At 37.8% G+C, this 23,664-nt stretch overlaps 1 protein-coding gene across 7 annotated transcripts in view; it reads left to right on the top strand.

The window, feature by feature from the left end:
• Positions 1-23,664, top strand: part of LOC110467402 (voltage-dependent calcium channel type A subunit alpha-1-like) — a 274,929-nt gene that overhangs the window by 137,329 nt on the left and 113,936 nt on the right. The window contains exon 1 of one of the 7 annotated variants that reach the window (XM_021524545.1): positions 1,749-2,156. The exons of the other annotated variants lie outside the window; for them this stretch is intronic. The gene's annotated coding sequence lies outside the window, so the exon portion shown is untranslated. Of the gene's footprint in view, positions 1-1,748; positions 2,157-23,664 lie in introns of those variants that run through there. 7 annotated transcript variants of the gene reach the window in all.

Raw genomic sequence — 23,664 nt, 5'->3', positions numbered from 1 at the left:
TCATTACCTGTACAATTGACTTCATTGTTACCTGATCCATTCACAACATTGCTTTCTCTGCTACGATGTATATACAGTTTAAATATTGGTTGAAAAATCTGTGTGACAGGCTTTGTTTCGTAACTTTTTTTCTTTTTTATTCTTTCTTTTTTCTTGTGTTTTTCTACCTAGTAAGTGTTTCTGGCCTACCAAAATACTTTATACCTTCTTTTCATAACATGCATGTGTATTTACACTTTAATATAGAAGATGACAGATAGTGGAAAGGTATCTGTTATGTACACGTATCATACTGTATTAGCGCCCACATATTTGTCTGTTTAAAAAAACATATTGTTAAACGCGGTCGCTTTACTACACGTTGTAAATAACATGATATGAAGCCATGTAACCGTATACAAAAAAACACCGAGATTTTCAATTTGAGATATGTGTCTGTTGAGTACAAGGGGCCGTGGTGGCCAAGTGGTTAAGGCGTCTGACATTCTGCTACCACTAGCCCTCCACCACTGGGTCGCGGGTTCGAGGCCTACATTTGTACGTGAGTCAGTCGCAAGGTGTATACTGTACGTACTGGCTGTACATGTAGGTCGGTGTTTATTCTCCGGGAACTTAAGCTTTCCTCCACCACCAAAATCTGACAGTCCTTAAATGACCATAGCTGTTAATAGGACGTGAAAAACAAACAAACCAATCTGTTGCATACGTGTAAACTGTATATATCGAAAACCATTATCATAGATCTAGCGGAAATGATAAGGGTACAAAAATGTACGTCCATCACATGTGTTGTATCTTTACAATAGACAAATTTAAAACAAAGGAATAATGATAATGTTCTGGTACAAAAACCTATCGGTAAATATCAGGTATTTCCTTCAGATTTTTTTTTTATCATTTACATGAAAACAGTGTATTAACATTCATATAGCATCATTTCATAAAGATAGGTATCCTGTGTAACTCTCCAGATTCAATTATATATGGTGTATATACATTGAAACAAGCACTGACGCAAAGATTGCATGACTTTCTTCAAAAGAGACTATTGATCGATTATCAAACTCGTCTAGGGGACATTAAATCACAATGTAGAAAAACAAAAAATTAAAAAAAAATAAAAAATAGCGATAAAGGTAGAGAAAATAGACTGTTTGAACACCTAATTTGATAACACTTCGTACATTGTAATATGGCGACGAATGATGTGTCCTCGATACAGTGAAAGTAAAAGTGACGAATTTTATAACTTGTACAAAAGAATATTTAAATGTGCATTTAAAATGAAAATTAAAAAAACCACTATCGTCTTAGAGAAAATATAAATGTAGGCAAGTTTTAAGAAAATTGGTCAAGCTGTTAATACATGTTTGTGAATTAATATCACAAAAAAAACCTGAAGGGATATAACGCATCGGAATTTTCCCCTCCCCGTTTTCAACAAATATGAGTAAGTTTGTACAAATGTTGTGAAATACTTAAACGTTATTTCGGAATCCCTCGGCCGTTTTCGTTGGTTAATATAAGCATGTTTCAAAATGTCCTTTCGATTCGAAGTGCGTATAAATTTTGGTGGAACCCCTCCCCCTTTTCGATTGGTCAAACCGTTCCTAGAAAGGAACATTGCCTTGAATGTACCTAGTACTAAGTTCTACTGTAGCTGTAGTCATCAATAATCTATAGCTTGGCTACATATGCCCAGCCCTACCACTGACTCCGACATAGCTTCCCGAAAATCAATACTTCTGTTAGATGCTGCTGGTTTGAATTTCATCATGGCTGACAGACTACTCCAAGCGATGAACCGACACGGCGTTGTGAGTGCGATGGTATCTCTTGACGTCGTTTGATATTGGTGTAAACTAGTAGTGAGAATTATCATAACCAACGTGTGTGTGTCCGGGACTAGCCGGTGACTGCTTAGTGTGGTGGTGTGCTGTTTTGTACATAGAATTGCCATTCCACTAATGCTTCGGAGTACGATGTCGTTTCGTTGCCGCGAGAAGAACCTTGTCGACGTAATATTCGGCTCTCCATAGAGAAACTGTTTTGTGCGGGGTTTCTTTTGCGGACCGCCGTTGAAGGGGATATCGGCGTCAAACATCATGTCATTTTTGCCATTTACTCTGATATAGCTACTTAACCAACTGAAAAAGGTATGTGGTCGCTCCAATCCTTTTTTTTCTATATATATATATGTTCTACCATATCAAGTCCTTTCTTTGGTTAAAAATTCAGATCAAATTTACCGTTCCATTAGAATGAAACTTTCGTATTGTTTTTCAAAATATCAAGCTTTTTTGTTTGTTTTATGAACATTTTGATATTCTGGAGATATGTTGAAACGCTGCTAAATCGTCATAATGCAATTTATTAACACAAAAGTTTTGGAATCAAAATTCCCATTCAACTTCCTACTAATTTAAAACCACTAGATTTTGATTGGTCCTTTCAAATTCCTATATGTTTTTCATATTATTAAGTCCTAGAAATTCCTGTTCCTTACATCTGTTTCATATAGTAACATTAACCAACGAATGATATGTGGTATCTACTGCTGATGCTGACAGACCATTGATCGTTGATTACAATGATGGCGATACAGAATTTATGCCAATCCATGCATTCCTTCGATTTTACGAGTCTAGAGGAAATTCTAGCCTATTCCAACGTCCTTATTGTATTACTGTAGGCTTTTTTTCTAATTCCTTGATTAAAATGACCGCTTAAAAAAAGTACAAAGCGAGATAAAAGGGTGCATGTGTACGCGGTAAAATGTTGCAGGCTATTTTAACAGTTTCTTTTATTCAAAGGGTTGTTTTAGCAGGATATGCGGTTTCTCCAGTGAAATATGTTGGTTACTGGTTCATGATTTGTGTTTTCCTAGAGAGCTACATAGTTTATAATATTAGCATTTTCAGCACTTGAATGTGGTGTGATCAAGGATTCGCAATATCCTCCGTGATTTTAAGGGATGTTAAATTATACTGAATGGATAATTTGGACTACTTTCCTCGATATGCACTGCATGTGGTTTAACGTGCGAGCAGTCTGTTTTGTCAGTGCGATAAGGTTATCAAGTGTTTTCGGGTACTTAACGTCAAAAACTTTATGTCAACAAAGAACATTATCATCGCCTTTCCGACTATATCACACGTCCGACATTTTTTTGTTTGTGTAAATAAGGAATATCCTCCTCGCAAAGAGATTGTCATCAGCCTCCTCATTTATAGCTAACATCACGTGGATGAATATGCAGTTTCATAAAATAACGACAAACATTATTTTGTATGCACATGTACATTGCATGCTTCTTAAAGTAGTTCCTATAACCGTCGCTGTTAATCGACTTTTCATTTAACGATGGAAAGATGGAAAAAAAAATAACGAATGTCAAGGTCGGTCTTATCAAACCGGTAACGATGATTCGAATAAATTCCGTCATGGACACAAACTCGTTTTACCTCACCAGGTGTTATTATTTTTGTTTTAAAATGCAGTGTCTGGCAGCTCGTCCGATTTACACGAAAAACCCTGAGGGTGACTTTATTTAGTGGGTTAAACGATGGCTGTATGAGTAAATACATCATTATTAATGTGCTACTCAACCGGCAAACAATACAAACACCCAAGTGAAGCGTTCCGCCCCAGCTGTGCTCACATGCTAAATGCTAATTGTGAAATGGTCCTTGTATCGTTTTCTATGGTAGCCATATTGGAAAGTACCAATCAAGGCTATACATGCGTTGTACGTTGATATAAGTGGATTTGTGGATCAATGATGATTTCGATACAGCCTATGGTATATATTAATGCCGCCCCTGATATTGAGTGTAAAGCTCTTAGTAATTGGCTCACATTATCCGGGAAATGTATCCAAGTATGGTATTACCCAATACAGCTGTGAACACAATTACCAGGTTATAAATACATATAGGCGTTGTACTCTTGCCTCCGATTATGTGAAGTGTTCTGCCAATTTAGAACTGACAAAAAGTGTCCGTCTCCTTCCGGCTATAAGTGTCATATAATAGTCCGATGGAATTCCGGACCTAGTTTCCGGATCATTTTGTATTTGCAACATGACTTTAACAATCACAGTTTTTTTTCCTTCTGTGGTGTTCCGTGCTTGGATTCTGTTTGCCATTTTACAAGTGTCTTGAAATATAACCTGAAAAATTCAAATCAAATGTGAATTATTCAACAGAAACCTGCGACTGTGCTAACGTCAATACACAGCTCGCTCCGGCATTGTGTAGAGCTTCCTCACGTGATCCGTTTTATTTCTGTTTCACTCAGTGAAAGCCAGGCTCGTGTCAAAATAACGTGACACCCGCCTTATTTCAAAATTATCCCAGGGGCTGGAATTTGTAATGCAACGCTAAGAGCTGGATTTATTCAAGGCTCTGGCTGCTTGGTGATGCTGACTCGGGGTTCGCCTCCCTCATTATTTGGGTTAATAGCAGCGGCGATTACATAAATTTCTCGCGAGGAATTACGCTCGCACGTCAGACACAATTTGCATATCATCCAATTCATCTGACGCTTGAGCTTTTTCCTGTAGTCAGATATACGTCTTACAAACGCTTATAGAACAACCATAGTGATACTGCCCATCAGTCACCCTGTACGTGTAGCTGGTTTCCGTTGCAGGCTTTGATAAACGACACATTGCATCCAAATCAAGAAGAAGCTTGTAAATGATGNGTATTGCAGAGTTATCTTCTCTTGGGAGCAGGTATTGATTGTTACGTCACTTGTTTGTGAGAGTAACGTCATCAATTTTTGAGAAAACGACGTAATTTTCTCACACAAACCAATGACGTAACAATCAACACCTGCTCCCAAGAGAAGATAACTCTGCAATACGCAAAGACGGAATTATATGAATATACATGTATGTGAAGATACCTGTACAGAACGAAATGTCCAACAGACAGCAGACAATTTTAAGTCTCAGTCTCTTTGGTTTTGTCAAATACGGGGACCTAGAAACATCCCACTGTGTAAATCCCTTAGGTTGATTAACTCTTAAAATAATATGAACTTGTAGGGGTGTTCTGGTGATGAATTTCATGTTAAATATGACATACCTTATACACTGTGTGGGTAACAGCTTATAATATAATGTTGTTCCCTGATTTTATAGATACAGAAAGTCGAATGGCTACATTTCCAAAGCATACCCCGTATATCAACCCGGGATCCCAATACCAACACAAGACCCCAATAGCAACTAGATGGCTGATATTGGTCGAGAACTCAATACCGGCTATTATATGGAACAATCTATATCATATTCTTTTTATCTGACGTTTTAGATCAGCCAATTATAGACGTAAGCCGAACGGGTATGAAATAGGGTCTATATGCACATGCGGGTTGATAGTAGGATAATTTGCTGAAAGAGATATTAATATAATACACACTTATCTATCACCTTGCTTGGAAGGTAAGCTTGAAGCTCTCCAGCCAAATGGCTCACAAACTTTGTATGACCTAAAATGGCCATTATGCCGTATGAATATTAAAAAATGCTGTTAAACACATATGTTTTCATTCTAAATCTTATAGTTATTATTGATCAATAAAAACAAGATTCCTGCAACAACCTAACGTCAACAAAATGTTTGCTTCTAACGGCTGTCTCACGTTTTTCGAGGTGGGAGGAGAAGCTTCAAAATGGCGCAGATCATTAAAAGTGTTCTGGATATTTTCACGTTTGTCTGTTCTTCTATTTCCTGTATGGTCTTTTCGTTTTTCATTCCTGAATAATAAACAATGTCAATGTCTGAACAATGTATTCAGCCTTCTTTGTTATTGCATGCCTAATGTATGCTTCATTAATCTCCAATCGCATATGTAGCTCTACATTTAAGTCTCATATGATGACAGTGATGCAAAAAAAACACCCATCAATCTAATTAAGTGAGATGAAAAAAATATGAATGGAAGATGATCATAGTCACACAGAGGGGAAATAGTGCAAAAAAACTACCAACCGGTTGATAGTCATCGCATAGCAAAGATTTTCTCAGTGCTGTTGAAAGTTTTATTTTCAGTTGAACATTCCTACCAAAGTAGAATGGGTTAAATTACCTCGTTTTGGGGATCTACCCTGGGAACTATTTGCCGGGGCTGAAAGGGATATACCTTTCACTGCCCCATGAAAAGGTTTGAAATAACTGCTTTGTTACCTTCCAAACCTTTCAATGTTAATGCAATTTCATTTATCTTTATTTTTTCTGAATGTACGAACGGAGATGAAAGAAAAAAATCTTAAAAAGCGTGAAATAATTGTATATTTTATTCGATATCAACGTGATTGTTGATTTCATCACATTAAAGCAACTTAATGAGGAAGTAGAATAGAAATCGGAAACATGAACCGTTAAACCACTGCGATTAATCAAATCAATGAATACATGTATTGTTGTCATTCGTATGATAGAATAGAGGAGTATCGAACGATTAAGTTCCTCTCACACCTGTACGCTATACTCGGTTCTAATCAGGACATCAAAACCAAGGAAACTACACAATAAACTATTATGAGAGTGGCATGATTATTAATTATTGATATGCAATTAACGATTGGGTTGTAGTGTCGTTGCCAGTTCGTAACGTATTACATCTGTTCCTTGGTTATAGTGACGCGGCCGTTCCGCGCTCCGCGTGCGGTCCCAAAACTCCCATATGAACAACAATCATTTAAAACACAAATTTGTAACAGTTAACTTGTGTAAAATAGCCTGTAAAATGCGCATCTAGTCATTTTCATGTTAGAAAATACAGACTAGACGGAGGAAAATGCAAGACTTTTAACTGTAATTGAACTTTTTTTTTTATTGATGTTTTATAAAAGATATCTCCAAAAAATTAATTTAAAATCATATAAAAAAAGCAAGTAACTATCAGCATGTTTGATCAAACAAATACATCTTTGGAAGGCTGTGGATAGACATACCGGTCTTCCATTGGGAATTATCTCTCCTGGTCTACCGTTGGGGTAGTCTATCTCGGTCTACCATTGGGGAAGTCTATCTCGGTCTACCATTGGGGAAGTCTATCCCGGTCTAACATCGGGGTAGTCTATCCCGGTCTACCATCGGGGTAGTCTACCCCGGTCTACCATCGGGGTAGTCTATCCCGGTCTACCATTGAGGTAGTCTATCTCGGTCTACCATTGGGGTAGTCTATCCCGGTCTACCATCGGGGTAGTCTATCCCGGTCTACCATTTGGGTAGTCTATCCCGGTCTACCATTGAGGTAGTCTATCCCGGTCTACCATTGGGGAAGTCTATCCCGGATTACCATTGGGGTAGTCTATCCCGGTCTACCATCGGGGTAGTCTATCCTGGTCTACCATTAGGCTAGTCTATCTCGGTCTACCATTGAGGTAGTCTATCCTGGTCTATCATTGAGGTAGTCTATCCTGGTCTATCATTGAGGTAGTCTATCCTGGTCTACCATTGAGGTAGTCTGTCTCTGTCTACCATTGGTGTAGTCTATCTCTGTCTACCATTGAGGTAGTCTATCTCTGTCTACCATTAGGGAAGTCTATCCCGGTCTACAATTGGGGAAGTCTATCCCGGTCCACCATTGGGGAAGTCTGTCTCTGTCTACCATTGGTGTAGTCTATCTCTGTCTACCATTGAGGTAGTCTATCTCTGTCTACCATTAGGGAAGTCTATCCCGGTCTACCATTGGGGAAGTCTGTCCTGGTCTACCATTGAGGTAGTCTATCCCGGTCTACCATTGGGGTGTTTGTGTCAAATTATGTCAGTAAAAAGACATATACCTGTCGTAAGCATGTTATTCGGACTCATCCTTAAAAAGACATACATAATTCAGTTTGCCATTGGGAGTGTTGTACATAGCTCGAGTAAGCCAGTTCTACTCAACTTTCTGTAAATTAACACCCGCCATAGCGTCTGTACAATATTATATACATTATTCATCACATTCGATTGGAAATAATTATGAATGCACTGTCTTGTTTCGATCGATAGATTTCTATACATGAGCAATATATATAACACGGTGAATATGTATTGTCCGAGGGCACAACGTAAGCTTACGTAACACAGGGCTCAGCCTGGTGCTCATTTTGATCACAATAAGTACGTATGTTGCTCAGGAATTCGTGTTTGACTTCAGTACGCATACGCCTGTTGGGTGCATATAGATGTAGTTGTTGAGGACAGTCTTTGTGGCGTCTGTGTTGGGTCTATATAAATTACAAATCGGGTGTATATATATTGCGGATCGATAAGCAACATATTTAATCTATACATGGTCAACACATCTGCCTAACGAACCACATATGGTGATTTCTTGTTGATTTGCATGGCGAAATCATCGAAAGGGCTGCATAATACTAGCCTAATTATTCTCCAATGGGACGGAAAATTCTACTAACATGGCATAATGTTTTCTCTGTGGACTCCGGCGATGGTTCACGGAGACCTCCACCGAAGATCAATTTATACTCACATAATTTCTGCATCGCATAACCTGGCGACTGCCGGTAGTGCTGTTACCGGGAAATCCCTGTATGTTGAGTAAGTTGACGTGTTATATCGACGAGAAGAAGTACGATTGATGCCCTCAGAAATATATGTAATAATTCTCAAATGATGTTTTTGCATCGACTTTTTTTGTTTTGTTTATTTTATAAGGCAAGGCCATTTTATTTACATCGTTTTTCCTTTAAACACGTTGATCTGGAATCTGTTTTCTGTCAGCATGATGGTCGCTAATTTTGATCAAAGTGTTTTTAACAGGAAACACAATAGTACAGTTTTACCTTTTAATTACGTATTTAAGGATTCGTTTATAGATGATAAACTATTTAAAAAAACAGGGATGTCTCCAGAATACCCTAATGTGTTGGTTTGGCTTGGTTCTGTTAAGTTTATAAAGTTCAGCGTCCTATTAAAATGCTAAGGACAGTTAAGGACGTGACTTCCCATTTGTAATGTACGCTTTTACGCTCGAGGTGGGATGTTTGTGTATAACTGTAAGTCAATACCATTCAATATTTTATATTCCAAAGATGTTTCACGTTACAGACTTTTTGTAATTTACGACAATGTTTAATCTCGTTGTTTGGAACCTTGTCGAAATGTTGACACGACATCCTGACATATGTTGCCAACCTTCCCTAGACAAAGCAACAACAATTAATCACAATTTCATGTCCTAAACAATCCTTTGTGGGATTGGGTGCGTCTTCATTGTGCACGTCTGGAGCACATATACCCCATGGGTGTACCGAAATTGCATTCAAAGAACCTCTAACTCTTCTGTGAGTATATTGAATTCAAATGCTGCCAAAATGAATTGGTAGGCGGACAGGAAGTGTGCTATACACGTTTTCCATCGCAACTTTTAGTGAATGCCGGCGTCACCTAATGATGAATATATTACTTCATGCATTAATTGTTCAATTGCTGATCATGAATGAGCTTCCCAAACAAAATGTCTTGCATTGAAATCCGAACATTTGTTATTAGCCATAATTGCTCGTTTAATATACACGGCCCAACTATCTGACGTTGAATTGAGGACCTGTTTCTCTTGAAACAAGGACAATTCCCAGGCTGGGGAGTGGGTTCCTGTACCCCCTACCCCTAACCCATCCCCCATTCCCCTCCAAAAAACAACAACAACTAGATCCAACCCTGTGTTCCCTATATTGATTAATAACTGTTCCGACATTACAGGGCGGTGTACGGCGAAAATCAAGTTATGTCCATCCGTTAACAAAACTACCGGAACATATGGACGTAATGGACCAACAGCTGGAATTATAACCATATAACTACCGCATACTTATAGATATAAAAGAGTACGCCATGCATAACAAACGTATGTTTAGCATCCGACATATTTAGCATTGTTATCACTTACGGGGAACTGCAAATAAGTGAACATATCAATCGAACTATGTTCATGGTATACTCAATAATCACTCATTAGGAACTATGTGCAAGGTTTTATACAACAATTATTCAGTTCAGATTTGTCGACGAAAGTTGAAAGTCTGGTAATGTAGCGTCCATATTGTGTGTTGTTCTTAGTGTTTAACTGTCGTTATCTTATTATAAGGACACGACGCACGTGCACAATAGTTTGACATGCGTACTTCACCGTTTTTCTCGACAGTCGTACAATGTATGTTCATCCCTTTCTCTCTGGGTACATATCTGCGTGTTACCATCCTAGCTCTATTTTCTTGCGTGATATGATCTATCGATATTTTCTGGACACGCACGATGCTATCATCGCGCAATTGCCTTTGACATTTTCGTTATTTTTGCTGATTTTTTTAATCGAAGTTCAATATCCTTGCAACAGCGAGGGTCATAAGAGGACGGGTATTTAAGGAAATACCTTCCGAAAGAGAGGTTAGATACAGCTCTGGACCAGTTTTATCAGGAAATGCGTGGTGCCATTCTAGTTTGAATTTCTGTGACATGCGCAATACTGTCCTGACCGTATTGTACCAGATCTGGTTCCTCTGTATTGCGTTCTATCGCCATAGAACACTATCATCTGACGTTCGTAGAACATATCCAAAATAATAAGTATTTACATTAACCTAAGCCGAGACTGTCTGATCTTATTACGTCAAGGTTCCAGCCGGGGTCCTCGGGGACAGAAGTTCTAATAGTGTGTCAAAACATATAAGCTACCTCTCCGAAAACGTTCTGATTGGTAAATGTATTTACCGGATAGTCCGATTCACGCATGCGTGGTGTAACCTTTACATCCATACTCGCGCAAAGCAAGCTCTTTATGCCACTGTTGACGTGTGATTTATTGAGAACTTGCAGGAATCAGTGTATTTTCTTAAAAACTCTCGTACGCGGCGATTAGACTTTGACCGAGATATATATTACTTACGTACGCGATGCTTCCATCCGGGCCGATAAGAGTGATTAATGTAAGTTGGAAAAATTGATTCATAATTGTTGTAAAATAGATAAAGTTTAGATTTATTTGAAAATAAAGCGTTTGGATACACCCACCAACTCTGGGTATTGTTCTGAAAGCATAACACAAAAGAAAAACTATAACACGTGCCTGTTTTCCAATCGGAAACTATTCGGCTCCTTCCGTCATATTGTTAGAGTAATCGGGGACAAGTCATGCCATGGCGGAAACTCCCGAATAGTTTTCAATTCACACTGGTCGCCTACCGGAAATGGAAACCATGGAAATCGTTCCCGTAAAAATTGCTGTTTGGCCACTTGATAAAAGGATTTGTTTCCCAATGTATCATGAAGCAACATAGAATAACAAAATATCTTTGTTGATTTTAGCATAAATTTCAAGATAAAAATGTATCTTTAAATCACTTATGATATGTGTAATACATAGAGGATATTTAATGGTGTCTTCAGTAATAACAAATATATTTCACGAGTGTGGCTAATATTTTGATAATTTTCACGAGTGAGCAGCACGAGTGAAGAATATCAAAATATTAGCCTTTTACTGGTCAAATTTGTAAAAACAGGAGATGAAGAAATGATTCGTATGTGTTTAAGACAGTAAAATGTCCACAAATACCTATCTCGTTGCTTTTACTCTTAAGTAATTTCCCGACAGTTATATACAGTGTATATACCGCAGTTTCACATTAATGGGTAGCGTTACATATCAATAGACACAATTATCTTTACTGATTGAAATAATGATAAGCTGTGAAAATACGAAACGGCGAATCTCTCAAACCGTCCTCCTCTTCAAACGTTGATATATATGAATATTAATAAATCTAAAATACTGGGGTTTGGTTGGAGACGCGTCAACTCCGCGATGGAAACATTTTGGAAGGAAAAGGTCACATTGATTACTTCATTGGCCATGGAAAGACGGCAAACAAATGCCACGATGTCTAGATGGCATTTAGAGAAAGTTCCAAACAGTGTGATTAAAATGTAGATGGCTCACTTTTAAGTTCTGGGAGAGGTTTTACAAAGCCTTATTCCCAACAAAGGAGAAGGAGGATTAATTAAACTATTTCATTGTGCATTATTTCTAATATGTCGCGACATTTTGTTTATCTATCATGTATGTCTGCCGTTAGCTTTGTCATATTTTTCTTGTGATGTTCATTTCAAATATTACTTAGACAAATACAAATAGAAGAAAAATCACATTATCCCACTGCCGTTTTATATCGGTACGTTTGGTAAACAACTCTCATTGTTTACTCAAGGGAAACAATGTAATTTATACATATCACATTCGCACCCATCTGCAGCACGTTCTGCCAATTCAGATCCTGCTACAGTTTCATAAATATCAATAGTTTTCATATTTTATCACGTAGCGATAGCCAGTATGGGTAAAGCAACACAAACGTTATGATAAAAATTCGCCATTGTCAGCAAAATAACCATTTGGATTTTTTTTCTGATACCCATAAAAAGCAATGGCTTTTGCATACTGATGTGTTTTCTGTACACTTCACACAGAAGTAGCACAAACAGTGACAAGAGGTTGCCAGATGGTAGAGTCTTATTGCAGATACATTCCTAACGCCACGTCGAACTTCTTAGAGCAATGGCTTGTAGTGTTCACCTGCCTGTCCACGAGCAAACAAAGATTAGTTTTCTATCCAGTATTTTAGAATTACTGTAAATACAGTGTGTCCATACAATTTTAATCACACATCAAAGTGTATTTTTCTGCCCTTTGGGATATCATATATATTTACTACTTACTATACGTATGAATGCGTTAACCTGGCACACGTTTTAAAACAACTCCCAACATTATAACTAACTTATGATGTAGAATTTAAACGGTTATCGGTCTATGATCAAAGTATTACCTCACTACTAAAACTGGATCAGCTGTTCCATCGTGGGGAAAAAAGGGGGAAAAACCGCAGAATCATGATCTATAAAAAATGTTCACGGATTTCTCATATAACCATTTTGGTCACTACTGTTTGTCTGTTAGTGCAATTTACGCCACAAAGTGTTCCGAGTAGTGATCTTTACAGTCAACTCCCCTAAATGTAGATAATATATTTTATATGTCAATTTTCAACGCTTGATCGTTTAAAACAACACACTAAAAGGAAGAATGAGTGGTAAATTAAAATTCGTTATCATTGCGAATACACATATTTTACGCCGTGGTGAATATTATTTTCCTTAAACATTATTCATATGAATTTTTCAGCTGTAACCTTTCTGTTAAAAAAATGCTAATGTTTAGTTGGTTATAAAAGCCAGCTTCTGGAAACCCAGACTCACAACACGCGGATGATAAATCATCTATATAATTTAAAAGAGTTATAATAATCAGTAACTTGCCTACAGACATCAGTTTGTTTGATGTTTTACCCTGTAATTCCCCTCTGTAAATAAACTCCAGTCTAGATACAGAGAAATGGACAATATCGCATTTATTATCACTGCTTATGTATGCAGTGGGTGGTTTGATAGAAATTATCATTTAAACGTTTCTATCTAATTGTCCGTTAAGTGTTGCCGGAATCGCCACGTAATCGATATATTATGTATTCCAATGTATGTATATCTTGATTTAAAGTAACACAAGTTATTTCTAAAGACATGGAATACATACACCACTGTGTTACTTGGTTGAAATACAAAGAACAACAACAACAACAGCATTTTCGAAATCCAAGGAGTTCCGTCCTCGAATTACACATGTTCTCTGCAGACGATGTGCATCGAGGACGAAACCCGTTGGATTTCGAAGATGCCACAACAGCATTTTTTCGAAGCTGTAATGATGTACGGATATTGGAATAGATTTAACCAAAAAAACATCTCTGATAAGCAATAATCTGTGAAGGTTGATACTATGAGGGTACATATTGAGTTTTTTGTGTCATTAGGGACACTTTATAGGAGGGACAAATAAGTTGATGGCTGTCTGTTTATGATTCCCCCCTCCCCCTTTTCCTGGCCACAGGAAGTCGTTGTTTGTTGTATACGTGTGGTGTAGACACAATATGGGTTTCCCGATACATAGCGCTAGCTCGTGTTTCACTCCAGATTGTTGTAGGCCTGTTGGTAAGGGGATATCAGCTCACTGGCGATGTCTGAGAACTAAATCAATACTATTTAAACATAGCAGGAAAACACAGGATAATCAAACATGGAAAAAGACAACGCTGTGAAATCAAGCACGGCCAAAAAATACAGCCAATGGCGGGCTTGCTAAGTCGGTGCAAGACAAAACTTCATCCACAGCAGGGTGTGGTTCAGTATTGTGAAACACGATTGCTCGATCGATGTCCGTTTTCGGGGACACGCCAAATATATGCAAGGGAATGGGTTCTGTATCGACAACGACGGTTGGTCAGAATTCAACATTCGTGTATGCTGGTGTCCAGAACGGATCATAACTAATTGTTGATTCTATCTGGGCTTGGTACATTAGTGTAGGTCTGAATCTCGGTCACTTTAATGCTTGATACATTGTTGTCAACAAAGAAATACGATTAAATTTCGATCATTACATCTCGGGGCTTTACACGTTTGTGTAGACTCGAATCTGGATCACATTGATGTTTTACTCGCTGGTGTAGACACGAATCTCGATCACATTGCTATTTTACACGTTTGTGTAGGCCAGAATCGTGGTATAGGACCGAACCTCGATCAGTTTAAGACTTAAGAATATTGTAGACTTTAACATGATAACTTTCAGAATGGATTCTCGATTGTCAATATGTTACTTAATAGAACAGACTCGTCCAAATTACTGTCGGCATTGCTCCTTCATTTGATTAGATAAATAAACGAGGCAAAACCTTATACCACAGTAGGGCTTCATAGACAAGACGATAAAGCAGTTAGCAGAAGTTTCAAGAAGCGTTAGTCTTAAGTCTGTTGTACAAATTAAACATATTCGAACAGAAACATTCACATATACATTCAATTTTCAATTTCCAACCGACAAAAAATTTCCTTGAGAGAATACATAATACAACATCCGGAAAGCTCTGTGTGGAACTTGGAATCGAGCGAGCTTATAACTACTTCCGGTATGAAATGACACGTCATGGTACCGTCACCGAAGCGTCATGATATGTGTTGAGGATACCGAGAGATTGTTCCACGGTATTAGGGATCGTCCCTGCTAACCGTAGATGATCACCCATTATTACACAACTGCCACGCTTAACAGCGCCAATCGATGGATGCATAGTAATCTCGGTATAAGGTGCAGAAAGAAGCAAATAAACGAGATTTATCGCCGCAATCCTCTGCATGGCTCCACGCTATACTGCCGTTTCACAGCCTATTCCCCGTATTAGTTTTTGCTAAGCTTTACGACAACATTTTCTAGGCCTGCTGTTTGTCGTTTCCTTCAATACGGTCGTGGTGTTTTGGCACGTCCACTCAAATATCACTGTTAGTGATAGGAATGTTGAATGTTTGGCTATAGTTTAAGCTGGTCTTGCCTTGACCGGTCTTTGAAGCAATCAGAGCATCTGGTCCGGCAATTACACCGCCCGGTTCCCTACAGGGTATACGCTGTCGTTATGTGGACTGGCTAATACGTAGGGAGGCCAACCTATTAATGTAACCTTCTTCATTTTGCTTAAAACTATTTTAAGAGAAAGAATTAGGAAAAGTCCGAGATTTTTGAACACACATCTTTTTTAATGAAAATTAACATATCATTATACCTAACCTTTGTAACAGCGTGTCTGATTTGATGATATTGATCACGTGAAAGGTAAATAAAACATGATATCGTCCTCACGCGCTCGAGTCTCCTCTTTCATATTTCCCTTATTCGGAATCTCTCTAGAAACAAATGGGCACGACCCACCACAACTGAGTTCCGAATAGCAAAAGCAAATGACAATGATGATACGTCAACCTAATCGTCATTACTATTTGATCATTGTTATATTTTGACATAATAATTTGTTTTAGGGAAATACGATTACTGATTCTCCTCGATTAATCATGTTTTACTCGGGCTTTGCCCTCGTGAAAAAATGATTAATCTCGGAGAAACGAAGAAGCCCTTCCACAATAAATGTATAATATTCTGGCGTTGTCGTTTGTTCAGGAATTCCAGCCTCACGGTAAGGCCATATCGTGTATGATAAATATTTCTTTTCAGCAAATGTTTTTTTTATTATTAATTTATTTGCCTCTTATTTGGTGTTATTTCGTAATGAGGTATGGGAAATTTCGAAGGAATGTATCGTACAGCAAATAAATATCGTGATGTTTTAAACTGATGAGCAATCGTTTATAAAATTAAAAAACCCACAGAAGTATTGTTCATTCAGTACAAAAGGAAGAAAAGGTTGTCTTTCTATGATCTATTAACATATCACGGGAAATGGCAACATTCGGCAAAGTATAGACGACTACGTTTAGACTTTGTCGTAAGCGGTGGACTGTAGTTCGCACTCTTCATGACTGTACGATTCTGAATTATATATCATTCACCCCGGTGTCATATAAAACAAAAATCAATACGCACACATGCACAGCCACTCCACCGCTTTTGATTAATGTCCTTCCGCTGTTTGGAACTCATTCGTTCGAAGGTCTGACTAGTGTCACTTAGTCTGGTCAGTTTCGACCACACGCTATATGCGCCTTAGTGTACTTTGGGAGTGTAGGGTTAAAGCACCCAATGGGCCACACCACAATTGGATATCGATGTAGATATGGTCTATAGTGTACCTACATTCGTGATTCACGGAAGAAATGACTCAATTTCTGTGATCGATCGTGCGTATTCGTCACGCATTGTTATTCCGATATATACACTCCCAAACAAACTTTTAACTAACAAATACACACACCCTCACACACATATTACGCAACAACAATCCCACACATATGATATACACACACACACACGGCCACACACGGCCACACACACGGCCACGATGTTTACTGCCCCTAAATTACTTGCTAGGGTTGTAGTTCTTTGTGAATTAAGAACATCTGAGTTTACAAAGCACACAAAACACACATACAGTTTTTTGTTCTCATATGTTTTCCCATCTTTCTATCCCCTCTACCGCTCTGTTTTTGGAGTACAATGTACAATTTTCATTTATTAAAGAGAAACGACGGTATCAGCATCAACACAGCTGTGGATATACATAAAATACAAATCGGTGTCACAACATTTTATTCCAGAGCATTTAGCGTTTTTGTATATTTGCAATTCCTTGATAGGAAACCGTCATATCCGAAATGAGGTCACTGAATACGGTATTGCAACATACTAATTGGTTTTTATATGAAATCCATACAGATACATGTAAGTCTCGTTGTGTACTGAGAGGTGGCCGATATTACAGTCAGTCATCGCTTAGTTCGAGTCATTCTTTGGTACGTCCATTATAGATGGGCTGTTCGTTCTTGGCACACATAACGTATATTATATGGTACATGTTTACCTGTATACGGGATTGTGTTGTAATTTTACATGTGTCGATTAAGTTTGTTTAAAAACACAGAAAACATAATTTCTAAATATAAGAATGTATAGACAGAAAGATAAGTTTATAGATGTTGCTAGAATATAGAAACATACATAAACATCAAAACACGAAACCGTATAAATTGTTAAGGCATTCCTCAATTTACACCAACCACGATTGTTATCGCACAACGTCCATCCATCGTGCGCACAGATGTGTGCAAGCAATGATCGTCCAGCTTTTTATCGTTCGCCCCGTTTACACACCGTGCACACATCGTGCGCACACCGCACATCGTGTAACGTTGTGCGATCCCACAACTGTACATATATATGTGTATGGTTATAACCAAGATATGCCGGGTCAACGAGATATCAAACGTCTTGGAAACGAAGAATTTATATAATTATGCAGATATGAACTGTCTTTATTTTAGTATGTACATCTTAACAAACTGTCAAGTTCTCATGTTATAGTTGATGTTGTAAAATTGATACACTTGAATGTATTAAGGTAAGCTAGCTGGTTAAAGCAGTGCGGTAATCTTACTGTGATAAAAAATATAATCGAACCAGAAATCCGAATGTCAAGAAACACACATGTTCGCTTTTCGGACACAAGAAAGCGATTGTTGATTTAAATAGACACAGCGATTTTATTATAATAACATAATTTTGAACCATACTTTTAATCACAAAACGTTGGCTCGTCTTAACGTTCCTGTAAATTGTAATATTTATTTCTCCAAATATCATAAAGATGTAAGTATCTCGATTAGAGATTATATTAATATTTTAAAAAGTGTCTGCAAATCAAGGTCTGCAATTCCAAAATGTTTCAATATTTAAAGTCCTTGCACGTCCTGAAATATATTTTCTAAACGGTATGAACGTGGTGGACGTCTCGTAGAAAATAATCTTTAAGAAAGCAGGTGCTGTATTTGTACATGACAATGTGTCGAATGTAGTTATACGAACTACAGTATAGTTGCATCTTTTTCCAACACTATTTTTCATTACGCCTTTTTTTCTGCAAATTTTGGGTTCAGGTTAGAAATAGATAACTATGCATTTCATTTTTTTATCAGTTTTCCTAGCCTTCACAATTTTACGCTCAAAGCGTTCGGGCGCTGAATTGACAAAATTCTCACAAACATTTGATAATTGTTTTAATACTTGGGACTGGTGTCAAAAATGAAAACGTTATCATGTTCCGAAAAATTGTTATCATAAAGAACTATAGCGTTAGACGTTCCAATTACCAGCTATTAAAGATATTCACACTGGTTTTAAAATGACAATGGTGACTTTTTGAATGTATTTTTTCACCGTCTGATAAAAGTTGCACTCAACTCTGGAACTTGAACCCATTCTTGCACAGACTTTGCTGCAGTCATATTCATAGGAGGAACATATCAGAATTGACATTAGATTTAATTAAACTTTTTAGTTAAATACTGTAATTTATGCTCTTTTTAAGCGACACAATGATGTCAACATCGGTGAAAATTAACCAGTTTTCTCACACATGCCTTTGATATATGATTCCCATTTGGAGCCTTCCTAGCCGTTAAATTGACCAGTATGAAAAACAATCCAGCACTTAAACTGTTGTAGAAACTGGACATTCACGTTAAACACCATGCTCCCTACAGCAAACATTTTAGGGATGAATTAACGTAGTTACATATACAATAAAACAAAACTTTATGAATATGCTACGTCTATAAATGGTTTTTAATTAGAAGCCTTCTGTTACTGCCGCGAGGTATTTTCTCTTACTACAGATGTACCAAGTTATATTTAGCGACAGGGGACGCCACAGAGCGGAAGCTCCCGATTGTGGCCTCCTTTAGCCAATAATGAATCAGTCAAGCGGCACATAGGAGCTCCAACCCGCGACGGTTCCAGTACTATTAGCGCTATCGACGTAGGCCGGAGTCGTGAGAAGCACCGCTGGCTACAAATCAAAACGTCCTGCATTCAAGTCCCTCTGGGACCCGACAAGCTAATCTGTACAAAGCTCGCTTGCTCAGAGCTAAAGCAGGGTACAATATGTTTTTCTCCCACGAAAAACTAAAGTAGCAACAATTATATTCTTGCTTTTGTTATAAAAAAAAAACCTGGCAAAACATCAGATCACCAGCTAATTCAACAAAAAGTCGATGGTATTGTTTGTACGCACCGATGCCTTCTGCTGTGTTTCTGATATCTTCTATCTCAGATATAAATAGAGCGTAAGGAACACGATCTATTTTGGTGACTTCAGATCGATCGGATTTTCTGAGCAGTCTTTCCTTTTTAGGATACAATCCATTTAAAATAGGAGTGACGTGATATTAACACATGCAACGATGAGTGCAGTGTGTGTATGTTGTGACTGATCAGACCGATTCTTCAGCAGTAGTCGGTGAAACGGGGAGATTAAATTAGATGTGACATTTGCCTTAACTTAGCTTCCAAAATCAAAGAATAGTTTCCAACAAAGTAACAGCCTTCTACATGCAAAATGTACCAAAGACATCCGCGGAACGTATGGTTCTTCCCCGCCAGCCTCAAACGTTAGTGTTGGATAGGTAAGAAAAAGTATGCTGCGCAATCGCCAGTTATTTAAATCAGTTACAACATAGCCCATTATTGCCACTGATTTTTTTAGCAAATCGTTTATATGTCTCCTTCAAATATATCCCCCGTTATAATGCCATAATGAAGGCAGTATTCCGAGGTTTTACAGTATGTACAGACGGAAAAACAACTCAATTACTCTTGGAATACCATAACTAAACAAAGATCATTCCAGATTCAGATTCCTTATTTGCATAGCTCCGCCATGAACATTTTCTTTCTTTGGCACACGCATGCGCAGCGCTATACCTATGAGCGTTACTATATGAGTAAGTAGCGGGTCGTCAAATTAGATTTTTATTTTTCTTCAACAATTATGAAATATGTTGACAGACGCTTTTAATCAGTTTAAATAAGAGAAAGTGTTAGTTTTGTGGCATATTTACTGCAAATATAACTTATAATATACTATTTTAACAGTGATTTTACCATAATAGTGCCTTTTTGAGCATGATACAATTATACATATGATATTATGATAATAGTACAACAAATTACAATGAAATGCACCATACAGTAAGTACAGTACGATAAAAACGTGATTCGATTACTTGCGAAGAGTGCAAACGGACAAGACATGTTTTAGATTTTTGTTTACATACATATGTATGTACACGTGTACGTGACAAAACCAATTCTGCTGCAGAGATAATTGTCCATGGTATGACTACACCCTGAACTGCCAATGTGTTTCAGCTGAAAGAGAGTAGTTACAAACACAGCACTTTAACGTAAACCTGAATAATGCGGTCACGTTTTCAAAAGTTCACTACGTGTAAATCAATCACGTTGTGTTCATCACCCGAGTATCGTTCCCTGACACGCTGCAGTGTCGGAAGAGCCGTGGGTATGGGCACGAGGTTGGCGTTGATTACTAGGGAGGTATCGATCACATAAACCAGTCAAAGAGTGCCGTTACTTGATTAGAACCGCTCAAACAACTAGGGAGTATTTACATATGCAATTATTGCCGGTAAAAAGATAAATACCAAGATTACGCACGCAAATCAATAATATATTGTCGTAATTTTCATAGATCTATTTGTCAAATATTAAGAAATTGATGTTTGCCTAATGTTGCTGCCTGCTTATCGATACAATGCCTTTGGTTACTTCAATGTAAATATGTGCTAGTTATTTTGAATACCGACCTCATGAAAGTAAAAAAAAAATCATTATACCTGTCATATCCATGGATACTATGCTAACAAACATTTTTCATTTTTTTTCTTCTTTCTAATGGATATCGTATTAACTGTCCTTTGGTATCCTTTGTGTGTGTGACGACACAGTAGGTGTCATTAAGGCGCCGTGTGGCTAACGTTCATTAGACCACTATACCGTCGACACAGGGTTCCAGCATGGCTAATCACTCCCTACTGGAAGAGAATAATCGATGTTGCCCTGTATTATATGGATGGCAAGGTGACAAACACTCTATAGATATCCCGTCACTAAATCAAACCATCGTGCCGTTATCGTTTTGATGATTTACTACAGAGCGTTATCTCGCTGGCCTCGTTGCATGTCAGAACTATGCATTTAGCGTGTAGATGGAATGACTAAAGGTAAATTATAGTAATATCAACAGTCACTTTCGATATCAGCTTTCGGGCTTAGCCCTTCACCACAGGGGATTGAATTGGCTACGCCCGAAAGCTTGAATCTAGAGTGACTGTTGATATTTATTTTATTATGTTTCCTGTAGAAACATTTTTATAGACATTTAGTAGATTTGGCGTCCATCTCATAAGCACATATACTTTTAAGATAGTAGATACACTGTCAACAAACCAGGTAAAATTGTCCTCAAAGTTAGATATTGATATCAGTGGGTTTTAATTTTTCCTAATTAAGTAAATGTCTTTATTCTGAAAATGGTATTTGTTAATGTTTAATTTTGTTATCATTATTTTGGACTGAAATATTGACAAAAAATGAGGGCATTTCAAATACATCTCATTCGTTATCAATCGATAAAGCTAAGGTTAAATGCCAGAGTATTTCTAGAGATTTGATCTCCTGCAAGATATTTGATCCTTTATTAGAATTTTTTTCCTACGGAAGATATTTGAGCAAATGTATGTTTTTATCATCTGAAGATATGGACAGGAACTACCCTATTTTGTCGGAAAACATGGTCATAGAAGGCGATTTATTTTTGTCCCCTGTACTGTATTACGTATTCGGCAGGAACAATGACCTGCTGTCCTCATTTCAACTGTTTTACCGTTTCACTGTCGATTCTGTGGCTAACCCCGGTTAGCCTGATGTCTGAATATTGCTGTATCATCTATTGTTACCAGAAGTTGACTTGGTCCGGGGTTAGCGATAGGCTTCAGAACTTGATAACTGTATGTACTCGGTACAGCACTGCGACAATGCTCGGGCAAAGTCTAGCTGGCGAGGCAATGGAATGTCATGATACTGTATCCAGATCGTGACGTGTCAACGTGTGGGACATTTAAACATGACCTTTGGATGTTCCCTTGGTATATGTGGGCATCCCGGTCATATGACCCGATCGAGCAGTTGCAAGGACCTAACCGCAAACGATCAAGATCTTTAATTTAACTTTAGAATCCCCGTTCCACTGCCAAAAACTGCGATTATGAATTGAAAACTGTTTTACCGGCATGAATATAGCTTTCATAAATCATAATTGAAAAGAAAAACCGTACCTTGTGGGACTTTTATGAAAATAAATCACACAAAGATGAAATCAACAAAAGATAATCAACAATAGTGTTCCGAATGTAAAAATTCAGTGGGAACCTACCAGGATCGTTATATTATCGCTCTATAACCGTTTTAGCTACCTGATCAACTGAAGTGCTCTTGCTCAACTGTGCTGACAGATATATCCAACACGTAATTAGGAGAGGTTACCATTTCTACCACAATACGCTGTGTTATTCCACTCTCAGATCATTGTATAAACATGCAGACTGTTGAATAAATATGAGTGATATACCATACGTGGTATATGACCTTCCGTAGTTTTGATTGGTCGAGAAGATGAACTTTGACCGGACGAATGTTTTCACGCGCTTTTTGCTGCGTGCTTTTTTGTTTACGTTGTCTGCTGTAAACATCCGGCAAATGTTGGTGACTTTTGTGAGGTTATGAGATGGGAAACGGTTTTTATAATGCAATACCAAAAGAAGATGATGCTTAAAGATTTGATCGCTAGTTTCAGGCAACATTGCTACAGACGCTCGATATCGTTTCGACGCCATATCGTCGCGTGTCCAGGTCGTGAAACCCAGAGACGTAATATATATCGTTGTGAATCACAAAAAGATCTGTAACAGTGTCGGAAAGTATTTCGTTCTCTCCGTGTCCAGTTATCAATATTTGGAGGGCCTGTCTATGGCGGAACTCTCACTATAAACGTCAACAATAGAACCTCACGAAGTAAATCCCAGCTAGGCCTATGGTTTTGGACATTGACAGCGATTAGTTCGTCATCATCACTTGGCGGGAGGCAGACTTCGTTCGATATGCTTACGCGCATATAGTCCGTGGTTAATTTTTATTTATTAATGCAATAATGCATACTCTCAATATTTA

Source organism: Mizuhopecten yessoensis, unplaced genomic scaffold, assembly GCF_002113885.1.
Source record: "Mizuhopecten yessoensis strain PY_sf001 unplaced genomic scaffold, ASM211388v2 scaffold11173, whole genome shotgun sequence".
Classification (NCBI taxonomy): domain Eukaryota; kingdom Metazoa; phylum Mollusca; class Bivalvia; order Pectinida; family Pectinidae; genus Mizuhopecten; species Mizuhopecten yessoensis.
The sequence above is the reverse complement of the archived record's forward strand: the minus strand, read 5'-3'. Positions and strand labels throughout refer to the sequence as shown.